Here is a 17,918-nt window from a genome sequence, read left to right as displayed (position 1 = left end):
ACAAAGTGTGTTGGGACACGTGTGGGTTGTGGTCTGGATTCAAGTAGGTTCCTTATGACAGGGAGTCCTTCATGGTGTGGAATATTGGTGCATAATGATTCAATATCTAAACAAACCAGCTGGTCGGTACCAGTAGTGAATGGAGTTCAATGAGGTTGATTAGATCCATACTGTCTCTGACATAAGTGTCAGTGAGAAGGACAAATTCCTTTATTACGGCATCAATGTATTTCCCAATGGGTTCGAGGATTGAGCCACAGCCTGAAACAATCGGTCTGCCAGGGGATTAGTTGCGTTTTTGTGTATCTTTGGTAGAACATAGATCACAGGTGTGCGTGGATGAAGGTTGTTAAGACAAAGTAATTCTTTATCTGAGATGATGTACAGTGCTACGAACGGTTGGTAACTTGTTGGATCTTGCTTCTTATGTCCGGGAGTGGGTTAGATGGAAGGGGACGGTAGTGAGTGGCATTCTGTAGTTGTCGCATTATCTCGGAGTCATATGTGTCACAATCCATGATGACCATACCGCCGCCTTTGTCTGCCTGAATGGTCTTGATCTCATGTAGAACAAGTTTTTCAAAGATTAGAATTTCCGGGGGCATAAGTGCCGTGGCAGGATCGAATGTAGAAGGCGGTCTGAATTGGGAGAAAACACTTCGGTCTTGGGATGGTTTGTCTGCAAAAAATTGTCTCAATCTGATTCTTCTGAAGAATTGTAGGAGATTCTCTTGTAATTCGAAGAAGTTACTTCTGTCTGTGGGCACAAAGGAGAGTCCCTTATTCAAGAGGGTAATTTCCTGAGACTGGCGGACATGTTTGGAGGGATTGAAAATGGGTAATGTTTTATCAGTGGAAGGTGTGAGCTCAATTATTGTGGAGGTCCCCATTGGTAGGATTTTCTGCGGGTTTGCCGCTCTCCAGAGTATTGGTACTAGTGGCTGTTCCTGGGCCTGTCTCTAACAAACCAGCTGGAAGGAGTGGCTGTGGTCTCAGTGTTCTCGCGGAGCTATGGCCTTCACTTGGGCTCGAGTCTTCAGCAGAGGTCTTGGATGATTCTGAGGAAGAGATTCTCTGGTTGTTACGGAACCTTTCCCAATTCTTTTGTATTGGCAGTTGGTATGGAGTGTCATAAAATTCATCATGTAGGTGTGGGTAGGTCCTTTTGTTGTCGTAGTTCTTGATATCTTTTTGTATTTTGTTGATCTTCTTGTTTTGTTCAAAATTATTGAAAGTTGCAATAGTCACATTGATTTTCTCTAGGAGACTTTTGGCGTCTAAGGGTGCTGTCTTCCAGAATGAGCTTCTCTAGTTCAGCTATCTCTTCTAGTTCTTTCCGGCTGTGTTCGATAGCTGTGTCAATCCAAAGGACCATCCAATGTCTTGAGCAGGTGGTTGCCAGGTGGCTGAAGCCTAATCTAAATTTAGGGTCCTGGGTAAAAATGGCAGGCGTATTATGAATTTGCAGTCCAAGGGGGATGATGTTCGATCTCAAGTAATGCATTAACATACGAGCATGGAGGGTAGTGCGAATCTGTTTCTTCTTAAGTTTTTCTAGTCTGTCCAGGTGAATGCGAGAGGAGTTGGCTATTCTGTGGATGGACAGGTGTGGATGAGAGAAGAGAAGGTCCACTCAAGATTTTTTAAATGTATTCGTCTGAGTAATTGGAGGTTTTCCTGGATACCAAACTGTGTCGATGAATTACACGTATTGCAACCAATCAAATTGGTTATGAATTTATAAAGGCCCTGTGGGGGACCACCTCTTGCAACCGTGCGATTGCTCAAGGCATGTGAAAACAAACTACAGGAGGTTACCCATAAACCCAGTAGAGACCAGGCTAATTGTGTATAACATAAGCAATGTCTCGAGGGGTATCGTTTGAAAGGGGAGTAGTTAAAGAGCAAAATAAATTATTTCTCCCTAACTCTTCAACTCCTCTGTACCTCGATACATCATTGTTTTGTAATCACACAATGTATGCATTTACCTGTCCCAATTTGAACTGTTTGGGCCCTTTACTGACCCAACTATTCTATTTACCATCTGCTCACTTGTGGCCCATTTCCTTGCCCTCATAACAAATTTACTTTTCTCTCTATACTCTCTATGTGTCCCTCATTTTAAGGTCCACCATTGAATGTTATCTTTACTTCCTTGTACAGCACTGTATTGAAATTTAGTAACCCGGTCCTGATGATGGCCTAACATTGCATACAGGCTGAAACGTTGTCAACCCCCACAGTGTAAATCACGGCGCCTTCTCTGTGATTGTCCATAATTGTATTAATTGTACAGGCATCACAGTCCATTTCACTGTGTATATAACCCTGTTTGCACCTCCTTTTCCGCTGTACATACCCTTCCATGTGTCACTTTAGCAGTTCACCTTTCACAAGCACTTGTGCACGTTATCACAGGTTACATGACATTTAATGGAACATAGTGCATTCTCTTTATGGATTAATTTGTTTTTATGTTGACCATATAATTTAAAAAAAGCACTTTGGTATTATTTATAGGGTAAAAGGCGACCCAAAGGGTGAATCCACTTAATATCTCAATCTGATCCTAGCTATCACGGTGCTGACGGGTAGAGAGAACCACCAGCCTCACCAAAGTTTGTGGCCTGAGCTACAAACAAATGTAATATCAATCCCCAGCACACGTTTCAATTTAGACAAGAAAAATTACAGTAGTAGCAATCGTAGGTCAAAACGAATATACAACAGCAGTCACAATAGGTGCTTTGTTTCTTCATTTCTTTTCATCTGGTTCCTTATAAACAGATCTTAGCCAGCCAACGCGAGTTTCATCATGTGGTACTTTAAAATTTGGGACCGCGTAGGAGGCAGGGCCCTACCCTGCCTATTCCGGTATCAGCGAACCGCGAATGGCCAATGCAGTATGTACAAGTGTTCCGCATAACGTTTCATCGATAAATGCACTTTGTATACGATGTTACACATTGACTTTGTGGGTTCCATCTTGGAACAATGGCCATCTTATGGTTGCCCTCACATAGGCTACACATCGAGGACTTCAACAGGCCTTCAGATTATATGTGCCTTCTATTTGACTTCTCTGTGACCTGTGCCAACTGGCTCCACTGCCCGAGGTCAGTCCGGTCTCACGAGCTCCCCTTCCTACGGCCACCTGTGATTAGCATCAGGGTTTGACACACCATAAACCCTTTTCATCCCACACAAGCCTCCGGCTAATCTCTTTCACACCTGACTCTTTCTACTTTATGGCTTGTTTTACCAACAGGAAGTGACCGTGTTTATTGGGGTCTGCTGATATCTGACGAGGGATCTGAGCCTCGCTGGGTAAATAATTGTGGGCTGGCTGAACTGGAATGTGGGATGGGCATCATGACTCTGCCTTTTCGTTTGTAATGAATACATATGAATGACCATATCGTAAAACGTGGAATGTGTGCCTGAAGCATGATATTTTGTATACAAGGAGAAGGCCGTTTTTGTAAGGAGAAACAGTCTCCTGAGAACATACATTGTGTTCTACTTCTCTGACACCTGTAATTGGTCTGCAGCCAATAAAATCGATCTTTGACTTCACCTAGAAGACTCTGTGTTTCTGTGGGTCTGAAACAGGAAGAACCCGAAGTCTTAGGGTGTGTTCCCCTGCACCGCTGGGTTTTAAAAAACCCAGTACTTCAGTTGGCGCCCAACTCGGGGCGATTTCAGCGGTACCGGTCCAAGCCAGAGGTTCGTGAGGAGCTTCGTGTGGAAATTCCGGAGGAAGGCCGCCACTTCATCGACCCCTGCATGTCGACGTGGTCCGAAAGTCTTTTCTGCGAGGTTCTCCGCGTCCCGACGGCTACGAAGGACTGCTGCCCTGATTAATCGCCCTGTTTTGGACCCTTGACGATTTGGTAGAGCGAAACAATTGAGAGAGTCTTCTGGTGAAGCCATCGATCATCGATACCTCAGTTAAGTATAAGTGGAGCGTCTCCCAGTTTGTTTGGTATCCTTCGGGATCGCTTTGATTTGGAACTTGCAAGTGCCAAAGCCAGAGGACTCGTGTATTCACGAGACTATCATATTCGATAATCCTTTGAAGTTTGAAACTAGACTAGTGAGCGAAGATGCCTGGTTCTAGTGTATTTGGAAGTTTGTTTTGTTGGGGTTGTAGAAGGGATTCCCAATTAGAGGACTCGTGCCCGGTTCCTCCAATTGGAACTCCAAATTATTTAAAAAGAAAGCCCGGCCGGCGAGGTTTGATTCTTTCCGCCTATGGCGAAAGGAAGCCAAACAGAAGGAAATTAAGCTAGCAAAAAGGAATAAGAGAGAAAAAGGGATGTCAATGATGCAAGCAGCTGTGCAATTTAAAGATAATAAGGAGGAACAAATGAATGAGCAGTTACATAGACAGCGCCTACTAGGGATCGATAAATGTTACCCAGTTCTGTCACCCCTTCCACAAGATGAGATGAAAGAGAAAGATTCCCTAATGTCCCATTTGCTAAGTTCGCCACCCCCGTATGCGCAAAATGCCACAGCACCTCCACAGCTCGTAAATATGCAGCTTCCAGTTAATGTGCCGCAAGCCTTCCCACAGCCGCCAGCTCCTCTCAGCTGGCTCCTATCCCTACAGTGCAGCCCTCTCAAGGGCCGCCAATCTCGTTACCTGTCTCCCCTGCGCTTCCTGCGACTTTACCTAGTACATCAGCTGCCTCCCTTGGCGCTCCTCCTAACACTGCCACTGTACCTGGATCTGCACCCGCTTTTCTTCCCTCTGTCTTTCCCCCCGTTTTCGCCTCAACCTCTCCTTTCGCACGACAACGATTAGCTAATGTGGTTACTAGTTTAATGTCGCCTCTCTTTGGCTCATCTAGTATGACCCCTGGTTTACAACGTAAGCAGTTGCGTAGTCAGCTGCCTGATTCTGAGGAGAAGGAGGTATTAGACCATATGGCACGTAGCTGGATCGTTTTTTCTTCACTCTATGATGTGGAATCAGTTGTTAATGTTTTTCACCAATGGGATGCCCCGAAACAAAGGTATGTGTTTGAGAAAATGTGTGAAATCCTCTGTGAAGAGTTGGAAGAGCATGGTTCAAACTCAAACCCGCAGGGGTTGTATCGAGTGCGATTTGATTTTGGAACAGGTACAGTTGTGGGTCCCGCCGTAGATAAAGCAGTCGCGACTTTACTGTCCTTCAGGAATGCTGATTGTCAACAATCATTGTTCGAACAGGAATTCCCTGTGGGGAAAAAGGTAAAAGCCCGCCAATACCCGATGCGTGAGGTTCCTCCAGTTTGGAGACCTGCTGATGCAAATGCTAATCCGCCTGTTCCAGCTCATTTTCAGCGTGTTTGGGTACATGTCCCATGGAAGCGTTCTGAGGTGTTAGCGCTTAAGCAGACATTGCCTGACCCCCGTAAAAACCCTGCAGGATATTATAAGGAGTTATCACAGACTGCAGAATCGTGTGTCATGAATTTAGCCGACATAGATATGTTGTTCGGGAACGTTGTTCCACAGCCTTTATGGGGATCCATTCGTAATACAGATCATGCTGCAGAACTAGGGGGCACATGGGCTAATATCATTGCCTCAGACACTAGACAAGTTGGTGGTGCAAAACCTGAGCCCCTGGTAGCAGAACTCCCTGGTAGAATTATTACCTACATGAAAACCTTAATGCCCGCGATGCGTGTGAATTGGGATAAACTATCGGCATGCAAACAGAAGAAAGATGAAACGGTGTCTGATTTCTTCACTAGGTTTGAAGAAACCTTTATCGAACACAGTGGTCAAGATATGAGCACAGAAGGTGGCCAACGATTATTTGTTGATAAATTTGTGCATAATTTGCTTCCTGAGTTGTGTAAGAAGTTAAAAGACTCAGAGAGTTCTTGGGCTGTTTCCTCATCAGCGCAAATACTGGCTACTGCACAGTATTACGAGAATAGGGATAAAGATGAGAAGGATAGAGCAGACAAGAAAACAAAAGAATTGAAGACGAAGGTTCTGTTACAACAGGCCTACCCACCGCGTGGTGGCCAGAATAATTATCAGCAACCGCCACAGTTTCAGAGAAACGTGCAAAGGTACGAGTATTCACAACCACGCGTTCCTGTAGGCCCTAATCAATGTTTGTATTGTAAAGAGGAAGGTCATTTTAAGTATAGTTGTCCTAAATTAATGCAGCGTACTAATATTGCGTATGGCGCAAGAGGTAGAGGTGGTCAGCAAGCTCCTAGAGGCAGAGGGCGTGGAAATGTTCCCCAGAACGCGCGTCCTCTTCCGCCTCAAAATACGATAAATAGCTTTGATCAGCAAGCCAATACTACTGGTAATACAGCTCAGTACTATAATAATGATTATTATGCAGAAGACGACAATGTGGAAGGTAATGACTACTAGGACAGCCATAGACAGAGAGAGGGAGTTGTTTCAGTGCCAGTGGATCAGAGTGGACCGTATGTTAAGGTGACCACAGCGGGTGTGTCAGAGCCCTTTCTGCTGGATACTGGTGCTGCAAAGAGATCAATTATGCATTCAAAACTCCCTGGCGCGCCTTTGTCTGGCGAAATGAATGTTTCAGTAGGTTTTTCTGGCGCCCCAGTAAGGAACCCGATTTCTAGTCCTATGCCCCTTTCTATTGGACCTTGTTAGCTAAAAGCACCCCTCATCCTAACGACAGGTTGTGGTGAAAATCTGTTAGGGTTAGATTTATTAAAAAGATTGCATGCGACACTATATTGTTCTCCCTCAGGAGTACAACTTACATTGGGTAAGGAAGTGATTTCCCCGATGTACTTGTCGAAGAATACATTGCCACCTGAATTGTCATCCCTTCCGGATGTCCTTTGGGCTACTGGTCCCAATGATGTGGGACTCTTGGAAATACCGCCATATGTGGTCACTTTGAAAGCCAACGTCAGATTGCCACGCATTCCCCAGTACAAGATCTCCACTGAAGGTCAGAAAGCGTTGTTAGCAATTATCGGTGATTTGATTAAAAAGGGTGTAATCGAAGAGACAAGAGGCAACGTTTGCAATAGTCCTGTTTTACCTGTTTTAAAACGTACGGACCCTTCACAGCCACCTGTTTACAGATTTGTGATTGACCTTAGAGAGGTAAATAAGATTGTTTTGCCACAGTTTCCAGTTGTCCCTGATATCACTGCCTTGTTAACTAGGATTCCAGCCTCCGCTGCATGGTTCTCAGTGATCGATTTAAAGAATGCTTTCTTTAGCATCCCAATTGCAGAAGAGAGCAGGGACATTTTTGGCTTCAGTTTGGGAGGACGAAGCTTCCGTTTTAAACGCGCTCCACAGGGCTACTGTGAAAGTCCATCAATATACAGTCAGGCTTTAAAGGCGCAGCTTGATGCACTCGTTTTACCTAGTGGCGCTACCCGCATTCAGTACGTTGACAATTTACTAATCGCCGCGGATACTGAAAAGATTTGCAAAGAAGCTACATTGTCATTGTTGCGTCATTTATCTGCCTCTCATCACAAAGTGTCTCTCTCAAAACTGCAATATTGTCGACAAGAAGTGACCTACTTAGGTCATCTCTTATCGAAGGAGGGAAGGAAACTGACCCCAGAAAGAATTCAAGCCATTGCACAATTAAGCGTGCCAAGAACACAGAGAGAAGTACGTGCTTCCTTGGGCATTACTTCATACTGTAGGCACTGGATCCCGAGTTTTTCTTTGTTGGCAAAACCTTTGGTAGCATTAACCTGTAAAAATACACCGAATCCTGTCCCATGGTCTGAAGAGTGTCAGAAAAGTTTTTGGGAATTGCGTAATGCATTATGTTCAGCTCCTGTGTTGGGTACCCCTGACTACAGCAAGCCTTTTACATTGTATGTTCATGAAAAGGACGGTTGCGCATTATCAGTGTTAACACAGCCTTTTGGCGACAGACCGCGTCCATGCGTATATTTTTCGTCAACCTTTGACCCGGTAGCAAGGGCATTGCCAAGTTGTTTGAGAGCTGCAGCAGCTGTGTCTATTCGACAGTCTGCTGGACTAGTGATGGATAACACATAGATTGTAATGGTTCCACATGCTGTGGACACATTGTTAAAGCGAACCAAGACACAGCACTGAACTAGTGCTCGATTGTCAGGGTATGAATTGACACTGTTGGCAAACCATATACACATAAAGAGATGCAACACGTTGAATCCAGCTACATTATTGCCAATTCCAGCAGACATAGATGAGATTGAGCAGCATGATTGTCTGTTCAGAACAGATGAAGAGACGAAAGGGAGAGTGGATCTTAAAGATACTCCCCTGAGTGTGATGGTACCTTATGGGTGGATGGTTCGTGCTTCAAGCTTCCGAATGGTGATACGACTGCTGCATATGCTATCACGACTTTGCACACGAATGTTGAGACTGCACGCATTCCACATAATTCGGCTCAAGCAGCAGAATTAATTGCCCTTACAAGAGCATGCGTGTTGTCTGAAGGAATGAAAGTGAACATATATACTGACAGCCAGTACGCCTTTGGCGTGGCTCATAGTTTTGGGCGATTGTGGAAAGAACGTGGGTTCCTGACTTCGCATGGAGCTAAAATTCAGAATGGTCAGTTGGTGAATGATCTCCTTGAGTCACTGACCTTACCGTTACAAGTTGCGATTGTGAAATGCAGTGCGCACAAGAAGGTCACTGATGATGTTGGTCGTGGTAATGCATTTGCTGACGAAATCGCGAAAGAAACAGCAAAAGATGTGAAGACTCGAATGTATGTTGCAGGCCCTGCAAGATGGGTTGGTGATGTTGGAATGTGTGAAGAAACGATAGAGAGTGTGAAGTCCCTTCAAGCTGAAGCCACAGAGAAAGAGTTGAGCAAGTGGAGAGAAAGTACGGGTAAACTGGATGAGAATGGTTGTTGGATTGATTTGTCAGAACATCGGCGATGGTTGTTACCTGATGCATATGTGCTTCCAGTGGTTACTATGGCACATGGAATGGCACATATCAGTGTGAAAGGAATCTGTAAGTTGTTGGCCCCAGTTTGGCAGAACACTGGAATTCCCAAGTGTGCAGAGAATGTGGTCAAGAATTGTATGGTATGTTTGAAATACAACCCTGGTAGGGGAACCCCAACTCCAGCTGGTCATTTTGCGCCTCCATCATATCCATTTGAGGTCTTGCAGCTAGATTTTATCCACATGGAAAGGTGCAACAACTTGAAATATGTACTGGTTGTTGTTTGCGCTTTTTCAAAATGGATAGAAGCATACCCCCTAAAAGACAACACTGCTTTATCCACAGCCAAAGCCCTTGTGAAAGAATTTTTCCCTAGGTTTGGAATGCCAAGGATGGTGTGGAGTGATAATGGGAGTGAATTTGTAGGTCGAGTGATGAAGAATGTGTGTGAGGGACTGGGCATAAAGCAGAAGTTCCACGCTGCAAATCACCCCCAATCAGCTGGATTAGTAGAGTGCTACAATGGCACTCTGAAACTCAAACTGGCCAAAATCCAGGCGAGCTCCGGTCTTAAATGGCCTGACGCTCTGCCTTTAACACTCCTATCAACAAGAAGGACTGTGCATTCACGAGAGGGACTTAGCCCATATGAAATCATATTTGTCCGCCTGGCCAATGTATGGGGTGTGCCAAGACCGACAAAATTCAGTGAAATCGAACATCCAGTACTGCTTGACTATCTGTATGAATTGACAGCTAAATTGCGTGTTTTACAACAACAGGTGCACGATACTCTGCCCCAGGCCTCTGAAGCTCCAGGACACCCTATCGACCCTGGCTCATGGGTACTTGTGAAAAACTTTCAGAGAAAGAGCAACGATGAGCCCCGTTGGATCGGCCCTCACCTCGTACTTCTATCAACAAGATCAGCGGTTCGAGTGAAAGGGAAAAAGAATTGGATACATGGCGCCCACTGCAAACGGATCCCTTTGCGTCTACCATATGACCGGTGGGTCCAGGAGGGTATCGCTGAGTCTGAAACGGACACTGCCCCCGTTTTGTGCCATTTAGTGATGCACGTGTAAAGGGAACGATTTCAGAACGAGAAAGCAACGATATTTTGCAGGAAGCTGTGCCACCGTCAACTCGAATAGACACCACAGAGCCTGAACTCTTGTTTCAAGACCAGACAGTACCTGGCAAGAATCGGTATAACTTGAGACCAAGTCCTATGGACAAATAAAATTCCCTTCCCTTACTATTTTCTTTTGATATTTTTAGCTCTCCCATCTGAAGGACTTTTTGATTTTGATTTTTTGAACCACCATCCGGGTTCAGCTGCAGGGTCGCGGTGCCAAGACTTCGGGGTACAGGCCGAAGACGTTAGGTCAACGGTTCTGGTTGGTCTGGGGCGTTCCCTGGACTGACAGGCGTACTCCTTAGCAGAAGATACTCACCCGCCGCGAGCGGCACGATTAGAGGATGGAGTTTTTCAAGATGGAGAGACCCGCTGAGGAAATGAACTTTAAGACGAAAATATGTAGAATAATGAAGAGCAAACGTTTTGTATTATTATGTCTGTTTATATTATTTAGTATGATGGTGTTTACTGTAGGCTATGTATTCTTCTACTCTCAAGAGCCATTTGCACCCACTGTACAGCCTATACCTCCTCCTACTGTCTCCTCGCACTCTTTCCACCCTCTGCCTGAACACGAACAAGCTAGACGGTCTGAGTTCGTAAACAACTCGTTTATTCAACTCCTGCACCAGCACCAACTAGTTATGAATACAACCAATTGCTGGGTGTGTGGTTTAATGCCACATACCATTAATAAGGGTATCCCATATCTAGTGCTGCCGTTCAGCTATAATGGATCGTCATGGGCATTCCAGACTATGTTTCTTTTTGCATTGGATGCCTACTCCCCGCGACAACCGCGTTCCATCAGACCTAGCACAAATAATAAGGCCTTAATGAAAGGAGTCGCTGATATGAGCAGAGATATCGACACATACTCATCTATTCCCAAGGAGGAATTGCGACCTTATGTAGGTTGGAACACGACGGGGTATAGCATTAGTCTGGGTGAAAGGCAGCGAAAAATCTCATCCCCAATTTGGGTCGTACCCCACATAGGTCGGTTCTGTTTACAAGGTAATGGTCAGAATCCAAGAGCTCAACTGGGGAAAAGGGACTGTACTGAAACGTACACTTTTCCATCACAGTGTTCCCATGCGTTTTTGGCTGCCAAGGGTACATTTTTTGTTTGCAATGACCGAGCATATACATGGTTGCCCCGATTTCTCAGGCACATGTTATATTGCAAACTTGCTACCGCCAACATTTACTGCTGCCTCTGATTACCACAAGACCAGAGTTGTGAGAGGCGTGATTAGTCAGGAGGATACTGCCGGTCAGGAAGCAGGAGACTTCTTTTTGGGTTTCCTGCCGTTTTGGGGACCGATGGTCAATAGTAGGAACCTGGGACAACTGACTCGTGTGGTTGAATCTACTGTTAATGTAACGGCTGGTGCCCTTGGTAATTTGACAGCTGAGCTCCAAGCGGATCGCCTCATGACTTTGCAGAACCGTATGGTTCTAGACGTCATACTTGCAGACCGTGGTGGGGTATGTAAGGTCATCCAATCTAGCTGTTGCATTTTCATACCAGATAACGCTCCAACGGTTTATCAAGCCATCTCCAAACTGCATAAAATATCTGAATCTATTCACGTGGATAAAGGAGATTGGTCACTGATAGAGTGGTTCTGGGAACTGATATCTGCCTGGGGTTAGAAGATTCTGATGGTCATTGGAATGATCTTAGCCATTCTTTTCCTGTTCTGTCTGTGTGTACAGTGTGCTCCCGCGATATGTGGCCTCTGTGCTACATTATGAGTAAGGAAACCTGTATCGAGGGACGAGCTAAGTAATAGGATGATGCTACAGCAACATCTCCATGACCTTATGAATATAGACCTGGACTCGGATTAATACGAGTATAGTTATTGGCTATGTAAGGGCAAAAGGAGGGTCTGTGGTACTTTAAAATTTGGGACCGCGTAGGAGGCAGGGCCCTACCCTGCCTATTCCGGTATCAGCGAACCGCGAATGGCCAATGCAGTATGTTCAAGTGTTCCGCATAACGTTTCATCGATAAATGCACTTTGTATACGATGTTACACATTGACTTCGTGGGTTCCATCTTGGAACAATGGCCATCTTATGGTTGCCCTCACATAGGCTACACATCGAGGACTTAAACAGGCCTTCAGATTATATGTGCCTTCTATTCGACTTCTCTGTGACCTGTGCCAACTGGCTCCACTGCCCGAGGTCAGTCCGGTCTCACGAGCTCCCCTTCCTACGGCCACCTGTGATTAGCATCAGGGTTTGACACACCATAAAGCCTTTTCATCCCACACAAGCCTCCGGCTAATCTCTTTCACACCTGACTCTTCCTACTTTATGGCTTGTTTTACCAACAGGAGGTGACCGTGTTTATTGGGGTCTGCTGATATCTGACGAGGGATCTGAGCCTCGCTGGGTAAATAATTGTGGGCTGGCTGAACTGGAATGTGGGATGGGCATCATGACTCTGCCTTTTCGTTTGTAATGAATACATATGAATGACCATATCGTAAAACGTGGAATGTGTGCCTGAAGCATGATATTTTGTATATAAGGAGAAGGCCGTTTTTGTAAGGAGAAACAGTCTCCTGAGAACATACTTTGTGTTGTACTTCTCGGACACCTGTAATTGGTCTGCAGCCAATAAAATCGATCTTTGACTTCACCTAGAAGACTGTGTGTCTGAAACAGGAAGAACCCAAAGTTTTAGGGCGTGTTCCCCTGCACTGCTGGGTTTTAAAAAACCCAGTACTTCAATCACCACAGTTGGTATACACACGCAACTTTTTCAAGGCTCATGTCTTTTGTTTGAAATATCGTGTTACTTCATTCTGAATTGTCCTACACCAAACACCGGTCCCTCGCACTCGAGGGACCGGTGTTTGGCATAGGATAGATAGAATCTATCAGAGTTCGATAGACTCAATATAAGCTGTGGCACTTAAATATCTGGATGTTAGTGAGCCAAAGCAAAGTCGGACAGAATGATGGGTTGACAGTCCTACTATAGCACTGGTGGATTGGTGTCGGTGTCAATGAACGAGGGCCTGACATGGGTTTCGATACAGAGTCAAACGCCAGTACAGAACCAAAAGTGAATTCAAGGGGTCCACATGGTCCTGTGGGTAAACCTGCCAGCAGTAATCTGGCTGGAAGGCCCTGCTGTTTATAGGCGTGCTAGAGGGAACTGGAAGTGTGCCAAAGATGCCCACCATAGCTTTACAAAAGGCTTTGACTTGCTACAAGGTTACAGAGAGGGCCAAAAACTTGGGGAGTATAGGAACAAGAGATGGAATCAACTCCTTGGTGGAACAGGAGCGTGACACAGGCACAGTGATGCCATTGCGCCTACTTTGAAGAGTGGTGGGAGGGAGCAGAGCCCCGCTTAGACTTCTTGTGTTTCTTCTTTGCCTTATCGGAAGACTGACCCCGATAAAGATAGGCCTTGGGAATAACTTAAGCAGCAGGTCCGCAAACTCGACTTTGAGGCGGACCTGCGCAAAGCCTTCTAGTGCTTTTCCAGTTTCGCCTGTCTTAGGTTTCTTTTGGGTTCATATGGGTGCAGTTGTTGCAGGCCTTGAAAGTTGTGCAACAAACCAAAGGCATACCTCATGGGGATCTGTCACAGGCTTCTGTGTGCGAAAGTCCCTACAAGACTTAAACCCTGTAGTCTTTAGAGGGCAACTCTGGCACACTGGAAATTCTGAAGGAAAAAAAGTCCTCTTCACAAGTGAAGAAAAACAAAAGAGCGGAGCATCGGATCTACATCTGAAACCACGGAAACAAAGGAACTAGTATCCGCACACATGGATGGCGCTTATATACGCCTCTATTCGTCACTTTCAGAGTACTGCTTTGAGTTTTACAGATCCAGTATGGCATATGGTTATATGCACAAGGTGAGGAATCCGGTTAGAAGTATTCATTAGAAAGAAAGTACATTGTGGAGACATGGTACACTACAGATTTAATGTGACCAACTCAAAGGCATTTATAACATATTGTGTATTTGTAAAGCGCACGTTACTTAAAACTTGAGCCTCTTGGCACTGAAAATGTTTTTGCTGCCCAACTCAATGGTTCTTATTTTATTAACCTCTAAAGTATGAATGGCTAAGTGGAACTGCCGGGATTCGAATCCATGACCAGGAGGTCTAACTCAGGTATCTGGAATGGATGCATTACTCCACCGAGCCTCTCAACCGGCGTGAGTCTATCATGGAGTACTACTTCGAGGACTCAGATTCCTTTGTGAATTTGGTGCCAAAATCTCAAAATCTTGATTAGTAAAAGTGCAACGAGGGCACCGTCCTTAATATTTGTGCAGAATATGTATGAATTGCCTCAAAATGTTCCCATTTCGGATGTTTTGGGGCCAATTCTTGAAGGACTTTGAGGGGAGTATGTTAAGTATTACTTCATGTACTAATGGATGCTTCTGTGAGTTGGTCCCATAATATGTCTTAGCTATTGTGTTTTGGCAATGCCTAATTTCTAAAAGAATGAATGCCGGTGTCAAAATCTCTCCTTAGAAGCCTGCTGCAACCAGCGTTATTAAATGTCAGTGCACATAATACCAAGGCTGCATAGTTTTGAATCTACCCAGGTCTCTTTAATCCACTGCCAGACACGGACTGCCCCGTATCTTACTCTTCTGGGTTCCTGCTTTCTCCTTTTGTAACTTTTTTTCTATCTTTCAGATTCGTGCTTTTCCTTCTTTTGCTCTTGGGAAATGTTTGAAGATACAAAATAAGTGCCAGTGGGCCCCACCTGTAACCACCGGCTCAAATTAAGCACTGTAATAGATGTTTTAGTGAATGAGATATGCCAGAGGCAAGCACAAAATGGTTCATTGACTTTAAAGTCATGTCTGGGCTGACAGGGAATGTTATTAGCTTATAAAACTACCTCCTTTAAAATAAATTTGATTCAAAGTGTGGCTACCTTTTTTGTCAGACAGCTAGTGGCATATCACGAATATAGAAGGCATTTAGTTCGGAAAAAATGTCAAAATGACAAAAAACAGCTTTACTCCACAGAATGAGCAAGAGGTTTAGTGGGGAAAAAAATGACCAAATGCACTGTGAAATTCGCAGGTCGTAGTACGCCCCGTCCCGCAGCGGGAAGACCCCTATGATGAAGCATGACACCAAGGGCTCTTTTGGTGTGTGAGGGTTATTTAAGCAAACACTGTGTGCATCCAACCAATGTAGGCAACACAGTATTTGACAGAGAGAATCTCAATCGATAGAACCCCTTCTACAGGTGGATCCTTACCTTTTTTGTCAGACAGCTAGTGGCATATTACAAATATAGAAGGCATTTTGGTCGGAAAAAATATCAAAAGGACAAAAAAAACTGCTTTACTCTACAGAATGATAAAGATTTTTAGTGGGGATAAATGACCAAATGCACTGTGAAAATTCACCTTCTCCTGAAGCCTTACAGGAATAGGAGTCTGTTTTCACAACTTTATAATGTAAGCCTATCAGGCTGCACTTTTCCTTCAATGGTACACAGGGTTTCAACATTTTGCACTGCAGGTGCTGCAATGCAGTCTAACTTGTCCTTCTGGAACAATCTTGCTTTTGATAGGCTTCCATATGGTGCTTCTCAACATATAGACAGGTGCACCCAATGATATATGATTCTGTGGACAAATAAAACAAAAAAAGTGTTAAAGGGTCCATAAACAGGAGGGAATTATTCTATTGTTTATGACTTAAATGAAGATTCCTGTGATGCAGAATCAGCAATTTAAATGTCAGTTGATTCATAAAAGAATACACATTAGCTCTTAATTAGAAGCAATGTCAGTTCACAGCTGTCGTTTAACAAGAGGTGACAATGTAACCATCTACTGGATGCTATAGTCTTGACAGGCCATCCTAGCAATGGCAGACCAGGAAAAAAACATGAAAGCCAATGGCTGAAGGGGGCTGACCCGAAGTTAATTCTTCTTCTGTACTTTTATTTAAAGAATTGAAGACATGACGTTATCCAAAAAACCAAAGTGGTTTATGCCCAGAGCTATAGAAAGTATTTTGTTAGAATTTACTGCTGAATAACTTGCTATTGTAAATAACATATGCTATTAGTGCAGTAGGACAGAGAAATGGACCATGGCACTGAACAATTAAGTAGTTTACTCGAGAAATCAGGAGGCCAGAAGGGATGGTTCAATCTCAGACAATTGACAACGTATTGCTTTTTTCACAAGGGAAAGCTCGTCTTTAAACAAGCTAAATAGTATTAAGGAGTAGAATGGCATGAGTTTGTGGGATGTTACAACTTGAGATTACACCTTTCAACTGTAGGCATCAAGTACAGGACGTTAGAAAAGTGTTTAATATCACTTAAAACCTTATCTGCCTGCCTACCCGCCCGCCAAGGTAAGGCGATGGAATATGCTTGCTTGAATAATTCAAGAAATTGTTAAGTCTGATTTGCCACTAGTTTTACATGCATACTCTTTCACAATCTTTTATAAGGAGGACCCCAAGTTCTACAAAGCACTCTGTACTGGTTCACAAGAATGACTAAATCGGTATTTTCAACAAAGAACTTGTGACTAGTGTGCCCAATACTGGTCTCACCAGTACTGTGGCTCACACAGCACCAGTCAATCAGACTACCATTGTTACACTACCACTTGGAGCCATTGTTGGTTGTGCCAAAACTGAAGATGTGAGTGGCCAGAATGACAATCTAGTTCAGAGATACTAAGGAGGCAGACACAGCCACAAAGAAGTCAATTCTGTACTTCAAAAGCGAGGAATATGGATGCTGAAATGGATTATAGTTAGGGCTTCCGGTTTTCCGTTCTTACTGATGTTTACAAATACAGACAGAAAACAATGTGTTTCCTGTCTGTAATTAATTTAAGAAGCGGAAAAATACTGAAAATGTTGCTCCTTGTGAGAAACTCTCCATACGGTCTTTCATAAATTCAGGCAACAGCTAAGCAGGCAGTCAGCATGGAGGGTTAAAATACAGGATGAGATTTCCTTAAATACAGGCATATGTTAACATATATTTGTAGTATCATACTAATATGTAATTGTGAGTAGTCTTGTTATAGGTGGCTTCTTATTTTGCTTAAACATGATAGGCATTCATGTTTGAGTGCACATCGAAGAGTTATATAAACGCAGAAATATACAATTTTACAGCTACATTTATTCTTAAAACACAAAATAAATATGGATAAATACAATAAGAGGGCTAAAAAAAAAATAATGGATAAATACAGACGGAAATGTTAAAAAAAAAAAAAAAAACACCAGAAAACCTGGAGCCCTAATTATCATGTGGTAAACATTAACTAGTGGTTTTGGTCGCCAGGTGACTGCTCTTTACAAGAAATACATAATGCACCAGGCAAAGTAGGAAAAAGGGTAGTCGTCAGACCATTTTCATGAGTGACTGATGTATGGGATTGAAAATGCACTCCAACTCTTTTCTATTTTTGTCTCAACAATGACCTACTTTTTTCGCCTCATGCTACCACAATTGCACACCTGCTGTACACCCAGTCCCTGGCTCACTCGAAGATTCTTGGCTCGGTTCATCCTTTTTGTTTCCATGTCTTCAACTCTTGTCATATTTACATGTTCTATCACCTGCTTAAGAATCACAATTATTGGTTCTCTCCAGACCTAATGTCTAAGGGCGCCAACATGGGGATTTTTCAGATGTAACTTAGAAGTTTATCTCGGAGCCCATCCAGCTCACGCCAGACTTTTGTAATTCCAGAAAAGACTTGAAGCCTCTCCTCTTCAGAATTCAAACACCATACTAACATGTATTTCTTATTCTTAACATTTTATTCTGATGTACCTTTTTTAGCTCGAGC

The sequence above is a fragment of the Triturus cristatus genome, chromosome 7 (genome assembly GCF_964204655.1).
Source record: "Triturus cristatus chromosome 7, aTriCri1.1, whole genome shotgun sequence".
NCBI lineage: Eukaryota > Metazoa > Chordata > Amphibia > Caudata > Salamandridae > Triturus > Triturus cristatus.
This window is presented reverse-complemented; position numbering follows the sequence as displayed.